The 26224-nt window shown below is 47.1% G+C and overlaps 1 protein-coding gene and 1 long non-coding RNA gene across 6 annotated transcripts in view; one reads left to right on the top strand and one right to left on the bottom strand.

The window, feature by feature from the left end:
* LOC105468504 (zinc fingers and homeoboxes 2) overlaps positions 1–26224 on the top strand; it is a 196238-nt gene that overhangs the window by 31251 nt on the left and 138763 nt on the right. The window contains exon 1 of one of the 5 annotated variants that reach the window (XM_011718728.3): positions 9963–11022. The exons of the other annotated variants lie outside the window; for them this stretch is intronic. The gene's annotated coding sequence lies outside the window, so the exon portion shown is untranslated. Of the gene's footprint in view, positions 1–9962; positions 11023–26224 lie in introns of those variants that run through there. 5 annotated transcript variants of the gene reach the window in all.
* On the bottom strand, positions 1320–25565 carry LOC139355758 (uncharacterized). The gene is made up of 5 exons (XR_011606774.1): positions 25481–25565; positions 16308–16391; positions 4241–4305; positions 3282–3480; positions 1320–1420 (listed from the first exon to the last, which is right to left on the bottom strand). It is a non-coding gene; the product is annotated as an uncharacterized lncRNA (long non-coding RNA).

Here is a 26224-nt window from a genome sequence, read left to right as displayed (position 1 = left end):
TGGGGCTTTCTGGAGAAAGAGAATTCCAGGCAGAGGACAGCTGGTGCAAAGACCCTAAGGTGGGAGCGTGCCTGAGGGATGTGAGAAAAGCGAGGAGTCCAATGTGTGCAGCAGAAAGGGCCATGCGTTCTGGAGATGTGGGAGCCAGATGGAAAAGAGCCTTATGGGCGATGGTCAGGACCTCATGCCTTTCAGTGAGTGATGCGTTATGTGGTTCACATCCTGTAGCAACTCTGTGATAGTTGTCCTTACTTTCTTTACGTGAATAAACTGAGATGCATTGCCAAAAGCCCCGTTTATTTTATAACTGAGAAAATTCATACCCAGAGTAGCGAAGCAACTTGCCCAAGGCCACAGAGTGGGAAAAATGACACGGAGCTGGGGTTTGGGTCCCCTGATTCTTGGTGCAGAACCCTTTCTCCCACGTCTCTGCTCCAGAAATGTACTTCCTTTGAAGGAAGCGACTCTGGGCCTCTCTTGAAGATTCAGATATAGATCCTGGAGCTCTTAACACTGTGCTTTGCTGCCAGATCTTCTATGTTGACTACAATATTTCCTTCCTAGGAAGAGGTTTAATGTGGAAAACCTGAAAGAGGCTAACACATTAAACACGTATGTTAGTAAATCCTGGAGGAGGGAAGGAAGGCCATTGACCAGTGACATGGTGGTGACATAAGTCGTAGTAAATACTGATACCAACTGATTGCTTCCCATGTGCCTGGCCCTGTTGTAAGCCGGTGATGTGTGGTAGTTTAAGCATTCCTTACCACTACTCTAAGAAGCAGGTACTGGGCCAGATGCGGTGGCTTCCACCTGTAATCCCAGCACTTTGGGAGGCTGAGGCGGGCGGATCACCTGAGGTCAGGAGTTCAAGACCAAACTGACCAACATGGAGAAACCCCATCTCTACTAAAAATACAAAAGTTAGCCAGAATGGCGGCACATGCCTGTAATCCCAGCTACTCGGGAGGCTGAGGCAGGAGAATCACTTGAACCTGGGAGGCAGAGCTTGCGGTGAGCCGAGATTGCGCCACTGTACTCCAGCCTGGGCAAAAAGAATGAAACTCCGTCTCAAAAAAAAAAAAAAAAAGAAGAAGTAGGTACTGTTACTACCTTCATTTTACAGTTGAGGAAACTGAAGCAAGAAAGATGAGCTAATGTGCCCAAGGTCACTCTGAAAGTCATAGCCAAGAGCATGTGTCCATTTCCCATGGGTGTCTCGGGAATGCATCAGAGCCGCCTTTCAGTTTCCTGTGTCGTGACCTGAAAGATGTACCTCCGTTATAGCCTCCCATCAGACACAAAGACTTTCAGAGCTCGACTGGCATGATGACTTTCAGACACCTCCCATGAAAGAAGTCGCCGAGTAGATGCCGTATCTTATCCCCTCTCTGACGTAGAGTATGAGTGTTTCCATTTGCTGTTATTTGAGTAGAGAAAGAAGTTATCTCATGGATTGAAAACAGGACTCAGTACAGGTTGAATATCTTTTATCCAACATTGTTGGGACCAGAAGTGTTTCAGATTTTGATTTTTTTTTTTTAATTTTGTGATATTTGCTGAATACATACCAGTTGAGCATTTCTAATCCAAAAATCCAAAATACGAAATGCTCCAATCAGGATTTCCTTTGAGCATCATGTCGGTGCTCAAAAGTTTTGAAGCATTTTGAATGTCAGATTTTTTTATTTTCATTTTAAAGCATTTTGAATGTCAGATTTTTTTATTAGGGATGCTTAACCTGTATATGCTAATCTGCTCATTATGATGATGATTGGCATTTATGTAGTGCTTATTCTCTCCAACAGACTATCACATACAGTCATTACATCATTCAGTCCTCCAAGGATTCTGGGCGGTAGACATTCTTGTCCCCATTTTATAGATGAGAAAGCTGAGATGAATCGGTGAAGGCTAAACGATTTGCTTAGTCATACTACTGATACATTTCACAGAGAGAGAAGACTAGAACCCCAATCCAGACCCAAAGTTCGCACTGCTGATCTATGCTGGCTGAACAGCTGCACTCTGAATATAGCCCTTGCAACTCCCAGAGGCAACAGGTCATGAAGAGCCAGGGCAGCTTCCTGGGGGTATCTACTTAGACTCAAAAAAATACTAAAGAAGCCAGTTGCTAGGATTGGCTCTCTACTAAAAAGGTTGTTTTTATTCTCCGGGAACTGGCTGGCTGCATCTGTTTCACTGTTGGATTGCTGAAGGGTTGACACCCACTGGCCACATTTACAAGTTCGTGTTGATATTACTGTTGTGAAAAAGCACATATTGGTCCTCACCATTTATATGACTGTGATTATTTTTCTCTCTCCCATTTCACGCAACTTTTGCTCACAGCCTACTTGGCATAATTGACACATTGGCTCAGGCCACCAAGACTGCCAACTTGGAGCCTTGGATTAGTTAGATCAGTTATGACAGATGTGATTATTTACAAGAAAATAGAAGTCACTATAATTAAACCTTCTAAGGAGTACATTTGGGTGGAGAATGAGAAAGCACAAGTTGAATCTGGCATGATGTGTTTGGATTTCAGCCCTGAGCAGGTTCTTCTCTAGCCCATGAAAGGAGGTGTTGGGGTGTCTGACACCCTCTGTAGACACTGCCATCTCTCAATTCTGCTGACACAGCTATTGATAAATGGAAAGACCAGGTGGTAGAGCTAGCATTAGATGGGGTACCCAGTAGAAGTGGGTTTAGTTCTCAGCTCAGCCACTGGTCCCTGGCATCAATTTGTTTTTTAAATCATAAATGGGGGTAAAAACATAACCCCTACCTCATCCTGGATCTGGGAAAATTAGCAGTGATAAAGTAAGACAGGTGTCAAGCATTGTGCCCAACATAGGCACTGAGTATTAGATGTTCCTGCCTTTCTTGAGCCCACAACTTGATCTCCTTGAGTCTCATTTTTCCATCAGAAAATATAGATGATAAGCATCTTATACAGTGGATGTGAGGGTTGGAGGAAATGAGGTATATGAAAGGGGCTTCATAATCATTTGTTGCTGTTTCATACCTGTCTTTCTGTTATTAGTTTTATACATGTCTCTTAATAGTTCCCATTTATTGTATGCACTATGGGCCAGACACTACAGTGGGCAGGGTCGGCTTCTCCGCTAGGTTCAATAGGCACAGTGCATAGAGTCTGATACTTTGAGGGGCCCAGAAAATGCTCATTTTTATTGCTCTTAAAATCAGAAGGAAAAAAGTGAATATAATAACAATGAAAATAAAATCAAATATAAAAATAATACATACAGGCATACCTCATTTTATTGCACTTCGCTGTATCACGCTTCACAGATACTGTGTTTTATAGCAAGAGAACTAGAATTAGAAGTGGAGTCTGAAGATGTGAATGAACTGCTGCAATCTCATGATAAAGTTGAACAGATGAAGATTTGCTCCTTATGAATGAGCAAAGAAAGTGGTTTCTTGAGATGGAATCCACTCCTGGTGAAGATGCTGTGAACGTTATTGAAATGAGAACAAAGGATTTAGACTATGACTTAAACTTAGTTGCTAAAGCAGCCGCAGGGTTTAAGAGGATTGACTCCAATTTTGAAAGAAGTTCTACTGTGGGTAAGATGCTATCAAACAGCATCGCATGCTACCTAGAAAGCTTTTGTGAAAGAGTCAATCAATGCATCTAACTTCATTGTCGTCTTATTTTAAAAAATTGCTGGCTGGGCGTGGTGGCTCATGCCTGTAATCCCAGCACTTCAGGAAGCTGAGGCGGGCGGAACACCTGAGGTTAGGTGTTCAAGACCAGCCTGGTGAAACCCCGTCTCTACTGAAAATACACAAATTAACCAGGTGTGGTGGCGCACACCTGCAGTCCCAGCTACTAGGGAGGCTGAGGCAGGAAAATCACTCGAACCCGGGAGGCAGAGGTTGCAGTGAGCTGAGGTCATGCTACCGCACTCCAGCCTGGGCGATAGAGCAAGACTCCATCTCAAAAAAAAAAAAAAAAAACGGAAATTGCCATAGCCACTCCACCCTTCAGCAACCACCACTCTGATCAGTTAGCAACCATCACCATTAGGGCAAGATCTTCCACCATCAAAGGCTAAAGGGGCAGATTATTATTAGCATTTTTTAACAGTGAAGTATTTTAAATGAAGGGTGTGCTTTTTTTTATGTATACTGCTGTTGCTTATTAGACTATAGTACAGTGTAAACAAAACTTATTGCACTAGAAAATAAAAAAATTCGTGTGACTCACTTTATTGTGATACTTGCTTTATTGCAGTGGTCTGGAACTGAAGTCTCAAGGGCTCCAAAGTATGCCTGTAATAATAAACATAATAATGAATCTATCTTTTTTTTTTTTTTTTTTTTTTTGAGACAGAGTCTTGCTCTGTTGCCAGGCTGGAGTGCAGTGGAGCGATCTCGGCTCACTGCAACTTCTGCCTCCTGGGTTCAAACGAGTCTCAATAATGAATCTGTCTTATATCCATCTTTATACTGATACAGTTGTAAAGCCTCATTTTTATTTAGTTATTCTTTTTTTTTTTTTTGAATAGAGGAAGGCACCTACAAAATCAAAGTGCCAAGGGCTCACAAAAGTCATATGCAGCCTTGGTTGTAGGAGCTTTACAAATATTAGCTCAGTCATTCTCAGAAAGGTTTTTCTAATTCTCATTTTAGAGATGAGGAAACTGAAGCTCAGGGAGGCTAAGAAACTTATCCAAAGCCTATTAAGAGGCTATGTTAGTCAGACTGGGCTGACAGCTGTAACAACCCCAGAATTTAAATGGCTTAACACATTAGGAGTTTATTTGTTATTGCCATAACAATTCAGGGTGTATGTTTGGCAGGCAGTATTCTACACAGTGATTCAGGGACCCAGGCTCCTTTCCTCTGGTGGCTTTTTCTCCCTCGAGTCCTGGGAGCTCTGCATGCAGATGGTGGATGGAGAAAGAGAGAGAACAAAAAGTGGGGGATTTTTATAGGCCAGGCCTGGAATTGGCCCACATCACTTCCACACACATTCCACTGGCCAGAATGCAGTCACATGATCATAGCTAACTGCAAGGAAGGTTGGAAAATGTAGTGTAACTGCATGCCTGGGCTAAAGAGAGGAACACGGATCCTGGGGAGTACTCGCAGTGTTAGATTCCAGCCCAGGTCTTCTGCACACAATGCCCGCGTGCTTTCCACACCCTCCTTAGCTGATTCTTATCACTCTGAGCTCCCACAAGTCTCCTTTAGAGGCCCTTTTATCCTGCCCCACCTGCCCACTCACTGTGCCCAGCACCAGACCTTTGCCCACTCGGGATCAGTTGCCGTTTGAGGCACTAGGAAGAGGCATTGGGGAGCTTCCCAGGCCAGCTTGGGGAGGCTGCAACCAGACGTTATGCTGTCTGTATCACCCAATCCCAGGCCCACAAGGCACTGCTGGGCACATGCAGAAGCCAGGGACTACCTCCTCAGCATGGGAAAAGCAGGCTGCAAAGAGGGTTTCAGAGGGCCAGGAAGGAAGAAGTTCAAACTGAAGTCTTGGCTGCACTATGAACCTTGGGCAAGGCATCAGCAGTAAGGAGACAGTGCCAGATGATCCTGCAGCTCTAAAATACCACAGTCCTGGGATTACTGCCTCTTGCCAGAAGTGAACTGTGTGGCCCCGCCCCTAACCCATCAAGTGTGCTGCCTTTGGACACCCATAATCCTACAAGACAAAGCTTCAGGAGCCAGCTGGAGGCTAGATGGCCTATGGACACTTTCCTGTAACTGCTGGGCAGGCCTGGTGACCCTGGCGATGGCCTGGTGATGCTGGTGTTGGTGGGCACCCAGCTCCTCTAGGATCAGGCCAAAGCTGTCTATTACGAGATCCTTGAGTGGAATCAGCATATCTCCCTCCTCCAGGAAGCCTTCCCAGATAGCTCTGCCCTCAGTGGTCCCACCTCTTCAAAGCTCAGGGCCCTTGTTATCATTCAACCTAAAAGTCCTGGCTTGCCTCATAAGATTTCTCATCATCACCCCCTTTTTATTTGCTCTTGGCCTCGGAGGCAAGGAATCCAGGACCACGTTTAGAGCCAAGTGAGTCAGGGACTCTCCTGAGCACTCTGTAAGTGTCATACGCTGCAGGGCATTTGGTCAATTCTAACATTTCATCCAGATTTACAGTCGAACTGGGTTTTTGTAAAGAGAGAGTTGGCATCCAGGCAACATCCTTCTCTTTATTTGGAGTTGAGAAGAGCACACTAAGGAAAATTTAAAAAACAAAAAAACATTTTGCCCATAGTCATCTGAAATGTTCACAATCGTATCCTCATGTCTGCAAGGCGAATATGACCACGTTTCATCCCCAGGTCTGTGTTGGACACAGCACAGCCCCAGTCAAACCTGGTCACCTCCCTTTGCTGCCATTTGAGATATGATCGATGCTGGACCCGCTCCCTCCTCCCTCTCTGCCTGGTTTCTCGCCCCTCAGATCAGGCTGTGACTGTGGCTAGCTTGAGGGGTGGCCATGAGGTCTAAATGAGGGCGGATCTATATGGAGACAGCACTTGGCCCGGGGCTCTCCCGCATTCCCTGTTAGTCTCTCACACAGGCACAAAACCTTGCTTTAAAAATGTGTCTTACGATGAAACTTGGCATCCAGGACGCGCCCCGTGAGGAATTTGTTTTTGTTTTAATGCCGAGGACGTTTGCATGAAAACAGGATCTTTGTTGCTTAGGAATTGATCAACTCCTGCTGCTGCTTTCCCCTGCTGAAGCGCCAGTCCCATATTTGTCACAGGAAAACGAGTAACTATAGGGATGGCTGGGACCTCCACAGATGGAGGACAGCGGCTGCTCAGGGGGACGCAGAGGCCACGAAGCCAAAGGAGAGAATCAGGAACCCATCTCAGGCAGAAGCAAGCTCGCAGGTAGCCACGTCCTTAGCCATAGGACCATAGCAGGAGTGAAGATTTTTTGTGGGTCTAGTTTGTTCTAGCTGCTCAGGGGAGAAGAGAAGGAAGAGGGAAGGCGTTAAGAAGCAGCCTCCACCTGCAAGGAGCTGTCTTGAAGGACAGACGGGAGGCCAGTGCATGAGAAGACAGTGATTGGACCCAAAGTAACAATGAAGACCCCAAGCAACTGAGAGGAACCAGTGCCTGCAGCAGGGAGGCTGGGAGTGAGACTGGGATCTGCTACCTACCCACGAGGTCACCTTGTGCAGGCTGCCTGACCACTCTGCACCTCTGTTTCCTCACCTACAGAATGGCACTCTCCCACGGGGGCCTTATGGGATGCTCCGCGCTAAATGCATGGCATAGAGTAAGCACGCCAGCAGTCCAGACTGTTATTCCAGCATGCGTGCTCGTACTAGATGCTCTCCGTCCTCAGGAAGAGATACCCGGATGGCCATAGAAGGCTTTTTAGAAGAAGGACTTGAACTTGGTTTGAAAGGAGGAGAGAAAGATGAGCAGAGACCTGGGAACAAGAGTGCTCTTGGTGTTTGAGTGGCCAGACCAGGACATAGCTGCATCCATTGCAGTCAGTTCCTAAGGAGATTTTCCAGGCACTATCCAAGAAACCAAAGTAGAATTGCCCGCATGAAATTGGAGGGGGTGTCCTGCTCCATAGGGACCACAGTTCATTTTTGGCCTCAGCCTGGCCCCACAGGCATCGGCATAGAAAGGACAAAGTTGGCCGGGTGCAGTGGCTCACGCCTGTAATCCAAGCACTTTGGCAGGTTGAGGCGGGCGGATCACGAGGTCAGGAGATCAAGACCACCCTGGCTAACACAGTGAAACCCTGTCTCTATTAAAAATGCAAAAAAATTAGCTGGGCGTGGTAGCAGGAGCCTGTAGTCCCAGCTACTCGGGAGGCTGAGGCAGGAGAATGGCTTACAGGGAGCCGAGATCACGCCACTGCACTCCAGCCTGGGCGACAGAGGGAGACTCCGTCCTAAAACAAAAAAAAAAAAAAAGAAAGGACAAAGTTGAGGAAAGCCCAGACTGGGCACTCCACTGGGTCAGGCCCTTCCTTTGCCTCCAGGCTTGGCTTCCAGAAGGCAGTGAAGTGGTTACATCCAAATACCCACAAGAGGCCGGACACCTTTCTCTCCCGTATCCTTAATATATGCTAATCAAAGCTGAGAGCCTGCAGAAAATACCTGCTTGGCCAAAGCCCCACACCCTCGCCTTGGCTGGCCTGCCCACCCTCTCCAGGCCTCCCCTCCCATCTGCCTAGCTAAGGGCGTCCATAAATCCAGCTTTCAGAGCTTTCAGGGGTTGGCGAGACTGCCGTGGACCTCAGTCACATCACGATGGAAACAATTGAAAACCACTTGGCAAAAAGAAGGGGTGATCTAATGTTTGATAGCAAGAATACAGTTTTTTTCCTTGCCATTCTTACTCAAACCCAGGGGGAATAGCCAGCTGCTTTCCAGTCCCTGTCAGACCAGTACCCCCAGGGTCCCTGACGCTTGTCCTCTGTTCCAGAGGAAGTCCAGGCTGTGGGGCTGGCTGTGGCCTCCTCACAGGTCAAGGAGGAGCAGAGCTGGCCCTGCCTTTCTAACTGGCCAGGCTGCCTTGGGCCCCTCAGAGGCGAGGAGATGGCCACAGGGGCCTGCGGAGAAACCCATATATAGAGCCTGGGGAATGTGGGCCTCTGGCAGGCGGCCTGGAAAAAATGGCCGTGTTCTGAGGGTGAACGCCGCCGAATTATAAATAGCACCCGCCTCCCTCCCCTTCAGGCTTGCTGTGGCTGTCACTGGAGAGTTGACAGTTAAAATTCAAGAGGACTGAACAGGACAAGGGAGCGGGAGCGGGGGATGGGGGAGATGCCGGATTGTGCAGGAAGCTCAGCTGCTGTCTTGGGATTGATACGGAGAATTGTCACCAGACGACGGGGCTGAGAGAGGGATGCATTTGGGGTGGCAGAATGACTCCTGATTTTATGCATTTTTATAAGCTGAGTAAGAATGGAAGGAAAACTAAAGGAAGCTTCAACTCCACGAGATGGTTTTATGGGTGCTTTAGAAATAAGAATAAATAAAATAAAAATAAGAATTTAAAAATAAGAATAAAAATCAGCTGCCTTCGAATATAAAAGGTGTCACCCTGGTTCCAAAAGGTCAGCTACTCTGGCTTCCAAATCAAAGCCTCCGGCCAGGTGCCCACACAGGCCCATGCCTTGAGCCTCCTGCCAGAAGGTTTCTTAGTGTGTTTTTATGTCTCCCTGACATGGAAGCAGCAGGGGTGTCTCCACCTGCTCCGAAAACCTCTGCACGTTGTGCTTACCCGGCAGAGGGTGACGATTCAGGAGGCATCAGAAATGAAGAAAGGAAGGAGTGTGCAGCCCTCGCTGTGGAAAGCCACACAGCCGTTCACACCTGGGTAGCAGGGAGGGGTGGGCAATGTTCCCGCAAATTCGAGATTCTGGAGGAGGGGTGCGCTGGTTCTGCAGGGACCAGGAGTCCCTCTTTGTGTCCTTGGCTCTGCTGGCAACTCCTGGGAACCAGCTGCCAGGTTTCCTGACTTGCTGCCCAGCCCTGCATGGACGGGAACTAGAGTTCTGCTGGGCACTGGGATGGGATGCAGTGGAGGTGCCCGGGGGCTTGTTGGGGGCTGGGCCAGCTCCATGGGCATCTGTGCCTCCTCCGTGGGCATGCTAAGTTATAGTAAGAGCTTATGGCCTTTGTTTGAACTGTTGGCGCTTTGGCTTCCATAGCAATGATTTGCAAATAGGTTAATTTATTGGCTTCTCTCCTCCTGCCTTGATAAATTTCATATCTTACGTCCTTTGAAGCCTCATTTGAAATCAAACACTTAAAAAAAAAAAAAAAAGGAGCACGCAAGCCTTTGTTATCTTTTGGACACTTCTCAAAAGAAGATCCCTGGACCCCACAGGACGCAGGCAACACACAGATGTGAGGTGAGAGCGGGTAGACATTGGAACTTGACACACGGTGATGCTACAGGCCTGACTTTATTTATTTATTTATTTATTTATTTATTTATTTATTTAGAGATGGAGTCTCACTCTGTCGCCCAGGCTGGAGTGCGGTGGCACCATCTCGGCTCCCTGCAACCTCCAACTCCTGGTTTCAAGTGATTCTCATGCCTCAGCCTCCCGAGTAGCTGGGATTACAGGCATGCACCACCTTGCCTAGCTAATTTTTGTATTTTTAGTAGAGACGGGGTTTCACCAGGTTGGCCAGGCTGGTCTTGAACTCCTAACTTCAAGTGATCCACCTGCCTTGACCTCCCAAAGTGCTGGGATTACAGGTATGAGCCACTGTGCCCAGCCTAGTGTGACTTTAAAACTGTGCTTCTAGGAGCCGTATTGAGAGAGGATGCTTCAGAGGCCCAACAGAAAGGGGCCTTCCAGACCCTCGCTCCTATGTCAAGCAAAGCAGCTCTACTCTTACTGCTATTAGGTATTAGATTGCATTTTGAAAAAATGAATTTCGTGCCTTAAAAAGCTTGGAAACCAGTATCATAGCTTACCCCATGATTTTAGTGCTAAGTGAACAAAGGCCCAGCGAGGGAAAGGGATTTTCCAAAGGTCAAGACCTCCACTTGGGTTGCTGCTGTGATGGCAGCTCTTGTTTTGGGAAGGGAAATCCCAGAGGTTGGAACCAAAAGGGGCCCAAGAGAGCATTTTATCAACCCCCTCCCTTCAAAACCTGAGGCCCGGGGGACAATGGGATTTGCTCAAGGACCAGCAAGTAGCAGACCTCAGACTCAAAGCCATCTCATAGGAGGCATGCTCATAAAAGGAGGCCTGATGTGCCATAAAATCTCCACATGGCAGGATTTGCCCTGATGGAGACAGCTTCCCGGAGGAAGTGGTAACTGAGCTGAAAAGATGACTGGTGACAAGAAAGTGACGAGAGCCTCCCAAGCAGAGACTGCTCCTGGGTTTGGTCCAGTGCTCATCTCCCCACTCCTGGGAAGCAGAGGTCTGGAAAAGATGACAGCTCTCAGGGGGTAGACTGTTCCCATCTGTCTCTGCATTGACTTCTTGCCGGGGGCAAAGTGGGAAGCCAGCGACATCAGCACCTGCCAGGTAAGGCCTGTGCCTGGGCTATCGGAGTGGTCCTCCGGTGGGTGTGGGGCCTGGCGGATGGTGAATGGAGACTGCTCCCGAGGGAGGCATTTCTGCTGGAGCTGGGCAGGCGGTGGCTCGGGATGGCAGGCTGGAAGGCTTGCTGCAACAGGACTTGAATACATAATGTACCTCATCCGATTTCAGCTGTGAGAAAGTCCAGACAGCCTCCTCTAGACAGGAAAGGACATTGCAGGGACAGGTGGTTCGTTTTCTGTAAAATTCCCTATGAGCTCCTCGGGGAGAATGTTAGTAACTCTCTCAGGACGTGTCCTTCCCATGACTACAGCATGTGTCCTGGTCTGGGTCCCAGATCTTGTGTCTGCTCTTTGGGTGTCAAATTTATTCCTTTATCAAGACAGAAGGAAATCTTGGGCAAAGATTCCTGGAATTGGGGACCTTGCTCATTGTCTCTTGGCCACATGTTCTTTACAACAATGTAACAGCCTAGGAGAAGGATTCCTGTTCTTATACTCAGCTCTCTCTGACATGTGAAAAACTAGCATCTGCTCAGGCCTGCAAAGGCCATCTCGTCTAACCATGGGTTAAATGTACTCTCCATCTTCGTGAACCCTGCAGAACCAGCATGAATCCAGGGCAGCTGGGGAGAGTTTGTGCAGTGCTTTGCCAATCCTGAAGTCAAGCAGAGACCTCCCAGTTGGGGGTGGATGATGAGCCTCCTATATGAAAGGTCTTACTTTGCATTTATGAGATTCAGAGTCTCCGTTCTAACATGAGCACCCGGGTCTTGGAAGTATGAAGATCTCACTTTCTACTCTGACTATCTCCATGCCCACGTTTCTCAAAGCATGTTCTCAGAAGCAGTCCTGCAGGGTGCTCTGTGACAAAGAGGTTCCCTTGTCATTTCAGTTTGGGAAATGCATACTGATCTAATGCATATTAGATCTCTGCTCAGATATGGACACCTCTGAGGGGTCTTCCCAGACCAGTTACGGCCGCTGTTGACACCTTCTACCCACTCATCCTGTTCAGTTCTTCTTCAGAGTACTTTTACCTCCTGATTTCATATTTACCTGTTGACTTTTGCGTAATCTGTCTTCCACACAGTAACAAGGCTCTACGCTGTAGGGCGCTTGCCTGTTTTGTTCAGGACTGTATCTCTGGCACCTCGAACACTGTCTGATTTAATAAAACACTGTGTCCGACGAACACGTGAATCAATTCAGACATTCAAACCCTCAGAACTCCCCCACATATAATTCTGTTTAATTTTGTTGAGCTCAATATATTTTCAAACTTCGTTCCCATTTTCTTTCATGCCTGTCTCATCTCATCACTTAGTCCTGAGTCAGATCTGACCCTGGGAGGCTGGCCTTGTCCGCCCTGTGGAAACCTGCTCTTTCTCATCACCAGGATGCATTCTCTTTATGGCATTAATGACTGGCAGAAATTAGCTTGTGTACTTAGAAGTTCACCTGTGCACTGGCTGACTCCCTGATCTCAGCTCCATGAGGACAGAGGACAGAGCCTGTCCCATGCACCATTGACTCTAAGTGCCTAGAACATACAGGGCCTAGGAAATGCTCAGTAGTGATTTGCTGCATGGAGAGATCTCTTTGAATGAACCCTCACCCATAGCCCATGGAATGGAAATTCCAACCGAACATGCTCCGGGACGTGCTGTTCTCTGTCAACCCTCGCAACAAGTTGTCAGCCATTGTACAGTGCCTCTTCCCCTCTTCCGTCAAAATACAAAATGTCAGAACTGGAAGGTACCTTAGATACCATCGAGCCCAATGCTCATGTTTTTCAGAGAAAGAAACAGACAGTCAAAGAGGATCACTGGTACCAATATAGGGCCAGTCCCCTAGGTCCCCCATCTCTTGGTCTGATTCTCCTCCTGTATTTTCTATGGCTGCTGTGACAAATGACCACAAACTGATGATAGAAAACAACAGAAATTTGTTATTTGACAGTTCTGGAGTTTAAAAGTCCAAAATGGACCTCACTGAGCTAAAATTAGAGTGTCGGCAGGGCTGTTCCTTCTGGAGGTCAGAGGGAGAATCATTTTCTTGCCTTTTCCAGTTTCCAGAGGCTGCCCATGTTCTTTGACTTACAGCCCCTGTCCATCTTCAAAGCCGGCAGTGATCAGTTGAGTCTTTCTCCAGCCACATTATTCCAACATTGACTCTCCTGCCTGGCTCCTTCACTCATAAAGATCCTCGTGATTACATTGAGCCTACCTGGTTAAGCCAGGATAATCTCCCCATCTCAAGATCCTGAAACTAATCGCATCTGCAGTCCTTTCTGCCATGTAAGGGGATATAACTGCAAGTTCTGGGGATTCGAATGTGGACATCTTTTGAGGGTGACGGCACTATTCTGCCTGCTGCACCTCCAGTCACACCATCTGCCTGTTGGTATATCCTCAAGCACATGCACATTCTTCCCCGATGACCCCCACACCTTCTGTGCCCCATTGTCGCAGTGCTTGTCACATTATTGCTTTATAGCTGGCTTAGTTCCTGGCTGCCTGGCTGGGTCATGACTCCCTTACGGCCGGGGCTTGGTCATCGTTATACTCAACCATCGGCACATCCCTGGCACTTGGTAAGCATGCGGGTTGTTCTGGCTGCCTTGGCTGAGCTAGAAATGCCGTGTCTTCCTACACCCCATCCCTGTTCTTGTTCAGTGAACTTAAACCGCCTCCCTCCAATTCCTGGTTTTCGAGCTCTGCCATGGGATCAGGCCTCTCTGAGGTCAAGAGAGATCCTGGCCACTATATTTTAGTCTATATTTTTAGTCTCCTGACATATGAAGGTATGAAAAAATATTGAAACCAGATTACAAAAATGGCGGGTTTGTAAAAATTTAAATCAACAAGCTGGCTCTTTTGACATCTAAAGTGCTAGGCAATAGAATGGTGCTGTGGACTAGTTTATCACAAGGTTTATATTTAAGATATATTATTTAGGGTATCCTCTAGGTGGTACTGTCCCAAATTCAGACTGCTTCATTCAGTTATGTCTTGCATGGACTGTGTCAAAAGTTTAAATTCATGTCATTTCATGAATGAGAGATCCAGTCCAAGAAGCTCTCCTATTCACATCCCCTGTCCTCAGGTCTCTGGCACTTTGAGAGGCCCTGCTTGGAATCTCTATTTTATGCATTATGTGCTTTTCTGTGTCTTTATTCTACTTTACAATAAAAATACATCTTAAAATCATGAATAAGTAACACTGAACAAATGGAGCTTCAGGTCCTAGAGTAAGCCAAGAACCCTTCACTTCTTTCCTGAGCTCTTTTGGGGCTGCTCTTATTCCATCCTTTTCCCCCAGGCCTCCTGCCCACCACAAGTGCCTCCACACCCTACAGCATCTATGGCTTGGACTTGTCCATCTATGCATTCATTCGCTCATCTACTCATCAGGTAGTTATGATGGTCCTCCTGTATTTAATGTGCCCTGTACCCCGCAGGTTGCCCTTGATGACACACACTGTGATATAATAAAAATTACACAGACCCAGATGTCCAGCAGAGAGACCTGTACTTGTCTTCTCTCTCTCTAGTCCTCAGATTCCTTATCTGCAAGGTAAGAAGCCTATCCTAGGCCAGGCAGGCAAAATCAAATGCATACAAGGGCCAGGTACATCAATGGCATGAGTGAGCCTAGCCAGAGGTAAGTAATAGGGAGTGGTGGTGACTTTGGCAAATTAGAGAGCCCACATCCAGTCCAAAAGGGACGATTGCCACTGAGCCCTGGCTGATTGTTTCCATGCAGTAATGTGGGCTCAGTGATGCCAGATAGTCCCTTTTTATTTTTTTCAAGAAAGATGGAAATCTTTATTTCCATGAGACATGTTCAAAATGTTTAAACCATTGGCTGAGGCAGGCAGATCACCTGAGGTCAGGAGTTCAGACCAGCCTGACCAACATGGTAAAACACTGTCTCTACTAAAAATACAAAAATTAGCTGGGCACGGTGGTGGGCACCTGTAATCCCAGCCACTCAGGAGGCTGAGACAGGAGAATCACTTGAACTGGGGAAGTGGTGGTTCGCAGTGAGCCAAGATCGCACCGTTGCACTCCAGCCTGGGTGACAGAGTGAGACTCTGTCTCAAAAGAAAACGCCCCCAAAAAAAACATTGAACAGGTCAAAGAAAACCTGTCCGAGTGCTAAATTCAGCCCCAGTCACCAGTTGGCAAGCCTTGAGAGACTTGGTAGATTGCAATCCGGCTTTCCCCCTCTTTTGTGCATACCTCACTTCCTTTTTACCTGGATGTGTGTCTCTCCCCCAGCAATCAAAGTACATAGTTATGGTTAAGCTGGTTGTCCTGGGAAGATAGTCGATGCTCAATTAACCAACTTATGCCTGGTGTTCCATTATTGGAACGCTAAGTATGTGGAGTGATTTAGATCCTACTGCTCAAGGTCATCGCCAAGGTCTGATTTTTCACTAATGCAAAAGTTCAAAAAAATTGCGATCTCTGGCATAAATGGGTTAATAATGGCTATAAAGGCCCTGATGTACATATACTCCTGTGTTATACCCCCACCACCAAGATTAGTTCAGTACTGGGTGTACAAAATAGTACCCAGTAGTATGTGCTTATTAAATAACAGGGAGCTGCAGCTTTTAGTTGTAGAATAAAATGGGTTAAGGCCAGACGCAGGGACTCACGCCTGTAATCCCAGCACTTTGGGAGGCCAAGGCGGGCAGATCACCTGAGGTTGGAAGTTCGAGACCAGCCTGATCAACATGGAGAAACGCTGTCTCTACTAAAAAGACAAAATTAGCCGGGCGTGGGGATGCATGCCTGTAATTCCAGCTACTCGGGAGGCTGAGGCAGGAGAATCACTTGAACTTAGGAGGCGGAGGTTGCAGTGAGCCGAGATTGCACCATTGCACTCCAGCCTGGGCAGAAGCACGAGACTCCATTTAAAAAAAAAAAAAAAAAAAGATTATAAAATAGGTGCAAGAAGTGCATGGTTTTTGGCAAAATGGCTATATTTGGTAAGGAAGCTGATTCACCTGAAACCTCAAAGAGAGACTCCTGGTCTGTAATTTATCCTTCTCAATATGCAGGTAAGTGAAATGGAGGGCTACAAAAAGCAGGACTATGTCATCTGTCAGAAACCGCACTGCACCAACCCCTTTGGACCTAAATTAATGTATTCCATCAAGCCATAAATTCCCCTCTCTTCCTCTCTTTATTTCCTCCTTCATTACCCCCTGCTCCCCAGGAGGAGTTAACAGACAACTCAAGGATACATCTCACTTACCAGGAGCAGGACTTGGGCTCTGCGCAGAAAAGAAGCCCATTATTCCTGAATCTGTGACTCTAAGGGTGATCACACCTTCTGCAGCTGAAGGGAATACAAAGAAACACTTGAGCCTAGTGGCATCGGCCCTATTTTCTTCACTAGAGGGAAAATGGACCATTATTCTCGCTGTGCTCCATTCCCACCGGCCCTGGGTTTAGCAGGTTCCATGCTGGACACTCCAACAACATATTAGCATATTTTGCATTTAAAAAGAGCTTGGAAAATGAATTAAATGATTGGCATGGTGTTTCCAACGGTTTTTCCCAAACTACTAGTAATTGTGTGGTTTTGAAATTTGCCACTTCTGCCTGCCATGCCCTCAACCTGGCAGCCAGTTTAATCAGGAGACACTGCACCAGGCGGGGGCATGTTTTAAGGCTCATGATACCCAGTGATTGTCAGAGCAGTACCTGGAGACTTGCTAAAGAGAACCTTGTCCTAGTTTTTCAGCAGAGCTTGCAGTTCATTTTCCTTCCTTACAGAGCTGAGGTTTATACCAATTAGAATCTTCTTTTTATGAAAGGGTCTGGGTCAGCCCTTTGAGGTTGCTGAGGCGCCAGGCAGTGTAGACACCATCCAAATCCTGACACGGAGCTAACAGAGGTGCAGCTTGGGGGCGGTGCTAGGGTGTTCGCTTGTTCACAGCGCACGGCACTGCTCTAACCAAAAGGTCTGTGTGTAAGGGGCGATTGTCTTTGGAAAGGTGGAAGCTTCTGGAATGTGTTTGGGAAAATGTGTTCAGGTCCAACTTCTTCATTTTTCAGGCAAGAAAGATGGAACTCAGAGAGACTGTTACATGTGCAGGGTCATAGCCATTTTTACTCTTCTATGAGAGTAGAATTCAGATTCTTCTGACTCTTAATGTAGGTTTAATTTTATAAGTCCACAGAAGAGAAAAATTAACCAAGAGTTAAGAGTTTTAGGTTGAATAAGGTTCCTAGGCGGAGGTGAGAAAGCCTGGGATGGACAAATTTAGAAAATGACAAGCTCTAAAGGCACCTTAGGCATTTTTATTTTTATTTTATTTTGAGGCAGGATCTCGCTCCCAGGCTGGAGGGCAGTGGCTCTATCTCGGCTCACTGCAACCTTCGAATCCAGGCTCAATTGATCCTCGCACCTCAGCCACCCAAGTAGCCGTGACTCCAAGTTTGCGCCACCATGCCCAGCTAATTTTGGGGATTTTTGGGTTGTTTTTTTTCCCGATAGAATCAGGGTTTCGCCATGTTGCACAGGCTGGTCTCAAACTCCTAGACTCAGGTGATCTGCCTGCTTTGGCTTCCCAAAGTGCCGGGATTCCAGGTGTGAGCCACTGCACCCAGCCTACATAGGCTTTCTTTTTAACAAGTGAGGATTGTTATTAATGAATATAATTAATGATGATAACAGTGGTAATACTTGCTAACATTTGTGTGCTTTCTAAGTCCCAAGCACTGTGCCAAGTGCAGGACATGTATTAGATCACTTAATTGTCACAACAACTCTGAAGAAAGTTGGTACTAATAGAGCCCTGTTTTACAGATGAGAAAACCAAGGCTCAAGAAATTGAGTAACTGACCCAAGGTTACCCAGATCTGTCTGACTTCAGAATCAAAATCTTTAGGAGAAAAAAAGAAGAGAATCTGACTTCAGAATCAGCGTATTTAGGGAAATAAAAGGAGAGAATCCGTACATAAATAATTAAGACATGGGATTCTTAAGGCCGGCAGCCCTCTTTAAAGTATTTAGGTTGGTGCAAAAGTAGTTGCAGTGAAAAAAACGGCATTACATTTGCACCAACCTAATATTAAATACAGAGACAAGATGAAATAGAGAAGAGCTGGATGCGGTGGCTCATGGCTATAAGCCCAACACTTTGGGAGGCCAAGGCGGGAGGATCCCTTTGAGCCCAGGAGTTCAAGACTAGCCTGGGCAACATGGTGAGACCCTGTCTCTACAAAAAATTTAAAAATTAGTTGGGCATGTTGGTGCACAACTGTAGTCCCAGCTACTCGGGAGGCTGAGATGGGAGGATCGCTTGAGTCCAGGAGGTCAAGGCTGGAGTGAACCATGATCTCACCACTGCACTCCAGCCTGGGAGACAGTGAGACCCTGTCTCTAAATAAATACATAAGTAAAAGAGAAAAGCTGGCTCACAGGAGAGACCCAAGGGCACCTAGACAGCACCGGCCAGGAGAGCAGAGGTGAGTGCAGCGTATATGGAACAAAAGCACCCCTGTGGAGTGGACAGAAGCACAGACTTAGGGCTTAGGAGAGGAATGAAACGAAAATTCCTGTGTTTTCAGGAGCTGAAGATAGAGAAATTATCTGTACCGTGCATGTGCGTGTATGTTAGTTATATGGGGGAAGAGGATCTCACTCACACACCAGGAGACTAGAGGGAGGGTGCTTTCTTATGCTAGCTGAGCATAAGGGCCATTACGTGGTCACTATGTGGATAAGAATGACAGAAGAGAAACCAAAACCCAGGAAGACAGGGAAAACTGAGGCCCATGAATATATCTACCAGTGTGCAACTAAATCAGTGGCAGGAGACGCTGTCCCTGCGACATACCTTGTTGACCAGAGAGCCCCTCATGCTCTGTGTAATAATTAGGTGGGGCCTTGGGCTGTGGGGGATGTGCTGGCAGCAGCCCTGGTGGCCATGGGCACTGAGAAGGGACTGCTCTGAGGGAATGAGTGGTTCATTTAACCACAGGTGTGTTGCCGCGCTTCACAGGGCTGATGGATCGTGCCTGTAAAGGGGTTCTTAGAAGGCTCATTCCAGATTGTTCTCATAGGGAATATAAATGAAGTACAGTGGGTTTGGGCTCTACCCAGGGTGTTGTGGGTTTTTATTTTATTTTATTTTATTTTACACAGAGTACCCAGGAGATGGCAGATAATAATTCATTTATTTACCCACTACAAATTGAAGACATTGATCTTTTTTTCAGTTATTAAAACACTGCATTTCACCAAAAAGAAAACATTTACTTAACTCTGAGCTACTGATTAAATAGAATATTATAGAACAATTTGAAGGTTGGTTATGAAGACTGTGTAATAGTAAGGGTAGCTGCTTGCATGGGACATGACGTAAAATGAGGAATATATGTAATGTATGTGTAGTGGAATAACGTTTTCTGAAGGCATACAGATATGCCCAGAGTCAGAGAGATTAAGCAGCTTGCCTCAAGTCACACGGCTGGTTAATGGCTGAGCCAGGATTCATCAACCGAGGAAGAATGCATCTTCTTCATCACAGCTATGCTGAACTACCAAGGCTATGTTATGATACATTCCAACTTCAAATCTGCAAATCCAAAATCATTTGTTCAACTGTGCAAAATTTCCATCAAACAAGGCCTGTTTCCTTTGACTGTAATGAAAGCTTCAAGAACTTATAACAATGCTTAGAGTTGGGTGATGAACTATGCTAGTTTTTTCTTTACTTTTCAAAGTTTATTTAATGTGCTTATATTCTCTTTATAATGACATGGACATACCTACATCCATACAAATTATGGAGAAAGTGAGAATAAGAACAATATGAAAACTTGGCCGGGCACGGTGACTCACGCCTGTAATCCCAGCACTTTGGGAGGCCGAGGTGGGAGGATCATGAGGTCAGGAGATCGAGACCATCCTGGCTAACACGGTGAAACCCCGTCTCTACTAAAAATACAAAAAATTAGCCGGGCATGGTGGCGGGCACCTGTGGTCCCAGCTACTCGGGAGGCTGAGGCAGGAGAATGGCGTGAACCCAGGAGGCGGAGCTTGCAGTGAGCCGAGATCTCACCACTGTACTCCAGCCTGGGCAACAGAGTGAGACTCCGTCTCAAAAAAAAAAAAAAAAAAAGAACAATATGAAAATTCTCCCACCTCATTGTAAGAGTTGGGGGAAAACAAATTTCTATTTGAGCACTGTTAGGAACCACGCATGAAAGACGGGTCCCGCCTTCAAGTGCTGAGGAACAGGGTAGAGACCAAATACACAAGCAAGTTTCTGTGACAACAGTGGAAAAGCAATAACTGTGAGAGTTGAGTGCACTGAATTTTCAGAGTGCCAAAAGGAAATAAAATAAATGACCCCAGACAGAATTCATCTTGACAAGCTTTCTGCCTATATAAGGTGAGTTTGGAGAGGCATTTGGAAGTAGCGGTGGCCCTCCCTCGACTGGTAGAAGGAATGGCATGGGCAGATTGTGAAGTGGAGCCCTGTTGGTGATGAAGAAGCGGGTGTGTCACTAGGGAGAATCTGAATGTGCCACATTGAGGGGTGTAAGCATGTTAAGTTTTCAATATTGTCAGAGATATTTGAACCAGAGCAACTCCATCTTGAATAGTGGTTGGGTAAAATGAGGCCGAGACCTACTTGTGAGGTTCTTGTATCAGTTCAAACCCCAAGAGCGCGCTGACAGACAACACCAGGCAGCGTGGAGCAACACGCTGTTTTGATGAGTGCCTGGGTGCAGGCGGACTGAGACCTAAAATGGCGTCAGCACCAAGTGAGGATGGGGCAAAGGATTTATAGTCTCCTGTAAACCGGAAGTGTCTTAGTCTGATGTAACTGCTACGTTGTACCCAGATGGCCTCCTCCTTGATCTTCAGGGGTACATGTCAGCCACAGTAGGTGTCTTCTGGCCAGCTTTCTTCCTGCTTCTGCTATTTTGCTGGCACAAGTAGCCTTGTGCTTTGGGACTGGGCCTGAGAAGGGAGGAGTTACTCATCCCCTTAAGCTTCCAGGCCCCGGGGAGAATCTTACATTCCTGTCTATTTGGTTATAGAAAAGGGAAAAGGGACGACTTTCTTAATAACTACTTCAGGCGGGACATAGGAGGTGGCTTGGGCACCTTGGAAAAAGAAAACCTTACTTTTTTAGGTATTCTTGAGAGACGGGTTGGTATTCACCGTGTCATAGCAGGAGCATCGTCTGGATTGTCTGGAAATATGTCTGTGCCCGCAAGACAGTTATGTTGAGAGGACAAGGAGGCGTCGACAGGGAAAGGCATGGCCTCATCTGCTGCTTTATGAATAAAGGACCGTGTCTGGATTAAGGAGGGGAGGTAATTCCCGCGTGGCTCAGAGTCTGGTAAGGATGGAGGCCCTAAGACAAAAGTTCAGGCATACATGATTTTAAAGGGACTATAAAAAGAGGGTGCTTTCGGTGTTGTGCCGAGTTTCTTGAGGGTAAAAGGGAGATATTTTGTCCATGACTGGCGAATTTCCAGAGCCAGCTTGGTGAATCGGGCTTTAAGGACAGAGTTAATATTTTTCAACTTTGCCTGAAGATTGAGGCCTGTGGGGTATGTGGAGAACTTACTTTATTCTTAAGGATGAAGAGACGCCTTGGGTAATTTGGCTGATGAAGGTGGGCCCGTTATTGGACTGGATGGATGTTGGAAGTCCAAAACAGGGAATTGTATGCATGATGAGAGTTTGTGTGACGATATTTGCACCTTCTGAAGTTGTTGGGAACGCTTCTACTTACCCGGAGAAAGTACAGGTAAAGACCAGAAGATAGCAGAGCTGTTTATTGGGCGGCATGTGAGTGAAATCTACTTGCCAATCTTGCCCAGGTACCTGGCCCTGCCCTTGGTGGGTAGGAAAAGGCGGTGACCAGAGGGAGCCCTGGGGTGACACCGAGTGGCAGACAGAGCAGGACTGTGTAATTTCTCAAACACGGCTGGAAAGATGAGGACAGGTGAGGATAGGGCGGAGAAGTCGCAGGAGAGGTTTGTAACCGACATGGAAAGAGTTGTAGAGGCTTTGGAGGTGAGGAAGGCTTTGAGAGTGAGGAACAACGAAGCGCCCTTCCTTGACACACCATGGTCCTTGCTTTTGAAGGTTTTGGGCTCAGAAGTCCTCCTTTTCTTCTGAGGAGTAAAGAGGACAGAACAAGGACAGGAACAGAAACCGGCCTTGCACAGGTTGTAGGGCTACTTTTTTGGCTACCTGATCTGCGAGCACATTTCCAGCCAGTATAGGATTGCCTGGGATTGGGTGGCCCCTGCAATGAATGATGGCAACTTTCTGCGGGAGCCTGGCAGCTTGAAGGAGTTTGCTGATGAGAGAGCCATGTATGACAGGAGTGTTTTTTGCAGTTAGGAAACCCCATTCTTTCCAGATGGATGAGTGTGAGTGCACTATGTGGAACATACAACGAGAATTTGAATAGATGTTGATCTGTTGTCCGGCTTGGCTTCAATAGTGTGTAGCGGGGGAGTGACACTATAGCATAGCCAGCATGCCGGTGTCCTTGATGTAGGAAGGAGCTGCCATTTACAAACCAACTAAAGGAGGCATCTGGAATGGGTTGATCTGTTAGGTTTGGAAAAGGTGTAATAAGAAAGGTTTGAATGGTGTTTACACAGAAGTGTGTAGGGTCTTGGGCAGTTGTAGCTTCAGGTAAGAGCGTGGCCGGGTTTAGATGGGAGCTGGTGAGCACGGTGATGTGGGGAGTTTCTACGAATAGAGCATACAGTTGGAGGAGCCGTGGCGCAGAGATGAGACAGTACACTGCGGTGAGCTAGCATGTCTTTGATGTTATGGGTTGAATAAACTGTTAGGTTGGCATGGAGAGATAGTTTTAGGCTTTCAAGGGTGAAGACAGCGGCTGCCGCCAATGCTCAGAGGCAGGCAGGCTGTCCAAGAACTGTGACTTCAAGCTGTTTAGAGAGGTAGGCAACAACCTGGAGGGTGGGTCCCTTAGACTGGGTTAGAACACCAGTACAACTCCACACTGTTCGTTGGTATAGAGGCAGAAAGGTTTGGTGAGGTCTGGGAGAGTGAGGACGGGGGCTGAGGTGAGAGCCTTCTGGAGTAGACGGAAAGGCTGGGTAATAGGCTGTGCAGGGTTTGAAGGCTTATGGAGAGGGCCTTTAGCAGCTTGGTATAACGGTTTGGCAAGTAGAGCGAAGGAGGGAACCCAGAGCCTAAAATATCCTGCTAGTCCTAGAAAAGAGAATTTCTTGCTTAGTTTGCAGAGGCGGGAGGGACTGGAGGAGGGATATGTGGTTGGTTGTGAGCCCTCAGGTTTGCAGGGTAAGAGCCAGGCCTAGATAGGTGACTAAGGGGGTGCATATTTTTGCTTTCTTGAGGGAGACCTAATACCCCCGTTCTGTCAAAAAGTTTAAAAGAAAGAGACAGTATGGGTGTTGCAGTCTCTTTGAGAGGGGCTATGCAGGAGCAGATCATTAACACATTGAAGGAGAGTGGACGGTTTTAGGGATAAGATACAGAGGTCGCGAGCAAGGGCCTGTACGAAAAGGTGGGGGCTGTCTCTGAAACCCTGAGGTAATACACACCAGGTGAGCTGACGTGAAATGTGGGTGTCAGGGTTTTCCCACGTAAAGGCAAAGAGGTTTTGGGAATTCGAGTGTAAAGGAATTGTGGAAAAGGCATTTTTTAGGTTTAGAACAGAAAAATGGGTGGTATTGGAGGGAATCATGAAAAGTAAGGTGTATGGGTTAGGAACTACTGGACATGCTGGGAGTACAGCTTGGTTAATGAGCCTGAGGTCCTGGACTAAGCGATAAGTTCCATCTGGCTTTTTAACAGGTAGAATTGGTGTGTTAAAAGGGGAGTTTGTTGGGCAGAGTAGGTGACTGGCGAGGAGGCGAGAAATGATAGGCTTTAGGCCTATGAGAGCTGCTTGAGGGACGGGATACTGCTTCTGTGATAGGAACTGGGTGGGCTCCTTAAGGGTAATGCGGACGGGGGTGTGGTATTCTGCGACTGAAGGTGTGGAAGTATCCTAAACTGCGGGGTTAACTACGGATAGGGGATAAGGAAAAGTTGCATGTTTTAAGGTGGGAAGTTGGAGGAGTAGAAGAGAGTTAGATGCCCCAGAAGGGTCTGGGTTGATGTATTGGGTACTATGGGGAATGTGAAAGTGGAGAGTAGTGTGGAGTTTTGAAAGGATGTCTCTGCCTAGCAGTGGAGTTGGGCATGAGGGCAGGACTAAGAAAGAGTGAGCGAAGGAAAAGGTGTTCAGGGAGCAGAAAAGTGGAGGGCTGGCTCGGGGTTTGGAGACTTGTCAGTCAATTCCCACAACAGAGACTTGGGAGGACTGGGTGGGTCCTGAAAAATTAGGTAAAGCAGAGTAGATTGCCCGGTATTAATTTAAAAAGAACATACTGGCCTATCTGCCACCATCGGGTTACCCTTGGCTTGGATGAAGTGATGGTAGTTGCCAGGGCGTCTGTTCCAGGGCACCATCAGTCTTCAGTGGCAAGGCCGATGAGATCCGAGTTGGAGGTTTTGTCCGGCTCAGGAAGGGATCGGGGCAGTCCTTGCTGGGGCTGCTCATAGTCTGACTTCCAGTGGGGTCCTCCACAGAGGGGGCACAGCCTGGTGGGCTTACCTGGGTTGGGACATTGTCTGGACCAGTGGCCTTCATTGCCGCACTTGAAACAGGCACCAGGTGGAGGTGGATTGCTAGGAGGCTTCTGGGTGGAGCTGCAGCCCGTGGGCCTGCAGGGATCATGACGGCAGAGGCAAGCATTCGAAACTGTCTGTTTTTGCCTTTTACTTTCCTCATCATGATTGTTAAAGACTCTGAAGTCTAAATTAAGAAGGTCTCATTGTGGGGTTTGAGGGCCCTCATCAAGCTTCTGAAGTTTGTGCCGAATATTGGGGGTGGATTGGGAGATGAACCGAAGGTTTAAGATAGTGGTTCCTTCTGGGCTGGCTGGGTCTAGGTTGGTATATTTTTTAATGGCTTCAGTTAAATGAGAAAGAAAAAGGACTGGGTTTTCATTAGGACCTTGGGTGATTTCTGAAAGTTTTTCATAGTTTACTGCTTTATGGGCACCCTTTTTGAGTCCTGCTCACACAATTATGTGGTTTCAATGGCAGCATCCAGAGGCCCCATCTTGATAATCCCAGTGGAGGTCCTGGTTGGGGAGTGCCTCTGCACCAGTAGGTTGGGCGGGAGCTTGGTGATGAATGGTATCAGCTGTGCCTGAGCTAGGGTCTAGATACGGTCTCGGTCTTCTGGGGTGAGGGTGGAAGAGAGGGTAGCCTAGAGGTCATGCCGGGTTAGTTCATAAGACTGGGTGAGGTTCTGAAATTTTCCAATATAAGAGGTAGGGTCTTCTGGAAATGAGAGAGATCAGTGAGGGAGAAGGGAACATGAACTCTAACAATACCTTCATTTTCTGCTACTTCCTGAAGGGGGCATTCTAGCACAGGCGCTGAAGTAAGAGTGGGCCATGGGCCCAAAGATGGCGCCCCAGCGAGTACCGGTGGGAGAGAAGGAAGAACCCGGAAGTGGTTCCTGCTGAGAGTTTGAAGGGGGAAGGGGGATTGAGTTGATAGGCAGTGGAAGATAGGGCCATAAGGTGGTGGGATGGGTTTACAAGCCTCAGGAGAGGGCAGTGGGGGAGTAGAATGGATACAGGCAATACTAGAATTGTTCTGAGGAGGGGACAGTGTAGGAAAAGAAGTGGATACTGCTGACCGAGAACACGGCGGCTGGGAAGATGGCGGCTGAGAAGACAACGAGGAGGCTTGGTGGGGGGTTAAAGAAGACGGTTGACAGGAAGAGGTAAGGGCTGGGAGGGGTGGACAGCAGTCTGCTGGATTTAATGAGGAAAAAAGAGGTAGGGTCGGCAGGAGAAAGGCAATCAGGGCGGCAAGAATCGAGAAGGATTTGAACAGGTAAGCAAGAATTGCAAAGGTTGGGTTGTGATCTGAGTGTAAAAGGGCCTGGAGATAAGGAACTTCTCTTCATTTATTCAGTCTTCGGCAATAATTGCTTAAGTCAGTTAAAATTGTAAAGTTGAATGTTTCATTTGCGGGCCATTTGGACCCATTATTTAATTGTATTATGGCCAGACTGAATTGCAAAAAAGACAATGCACTTAGGACGGATATCTTGCCAGAGGCCTAAG

The sequence above is a fragment of the Macaca nemestrina genome, chromosome 8 (assembly GCF_043159975.1).
Source record: "Macaca nemestrina isolate mMacNem1 chromosome 8, mMacNem.hap1, whole genome shotgun sequence".
Taxonomy (NCBI): domain Eukaryota; kingdom Metazoa; phylum Chordata; class Mammalia; order Primates; family Cercopithecidae; genus Macaca; species Macaca nemestrina.
The sequence above is the reverse complement of the archived record's forward strand: the minus strand, read 5'-3'. Positions and strand labels throughout refer to the sequence as shown.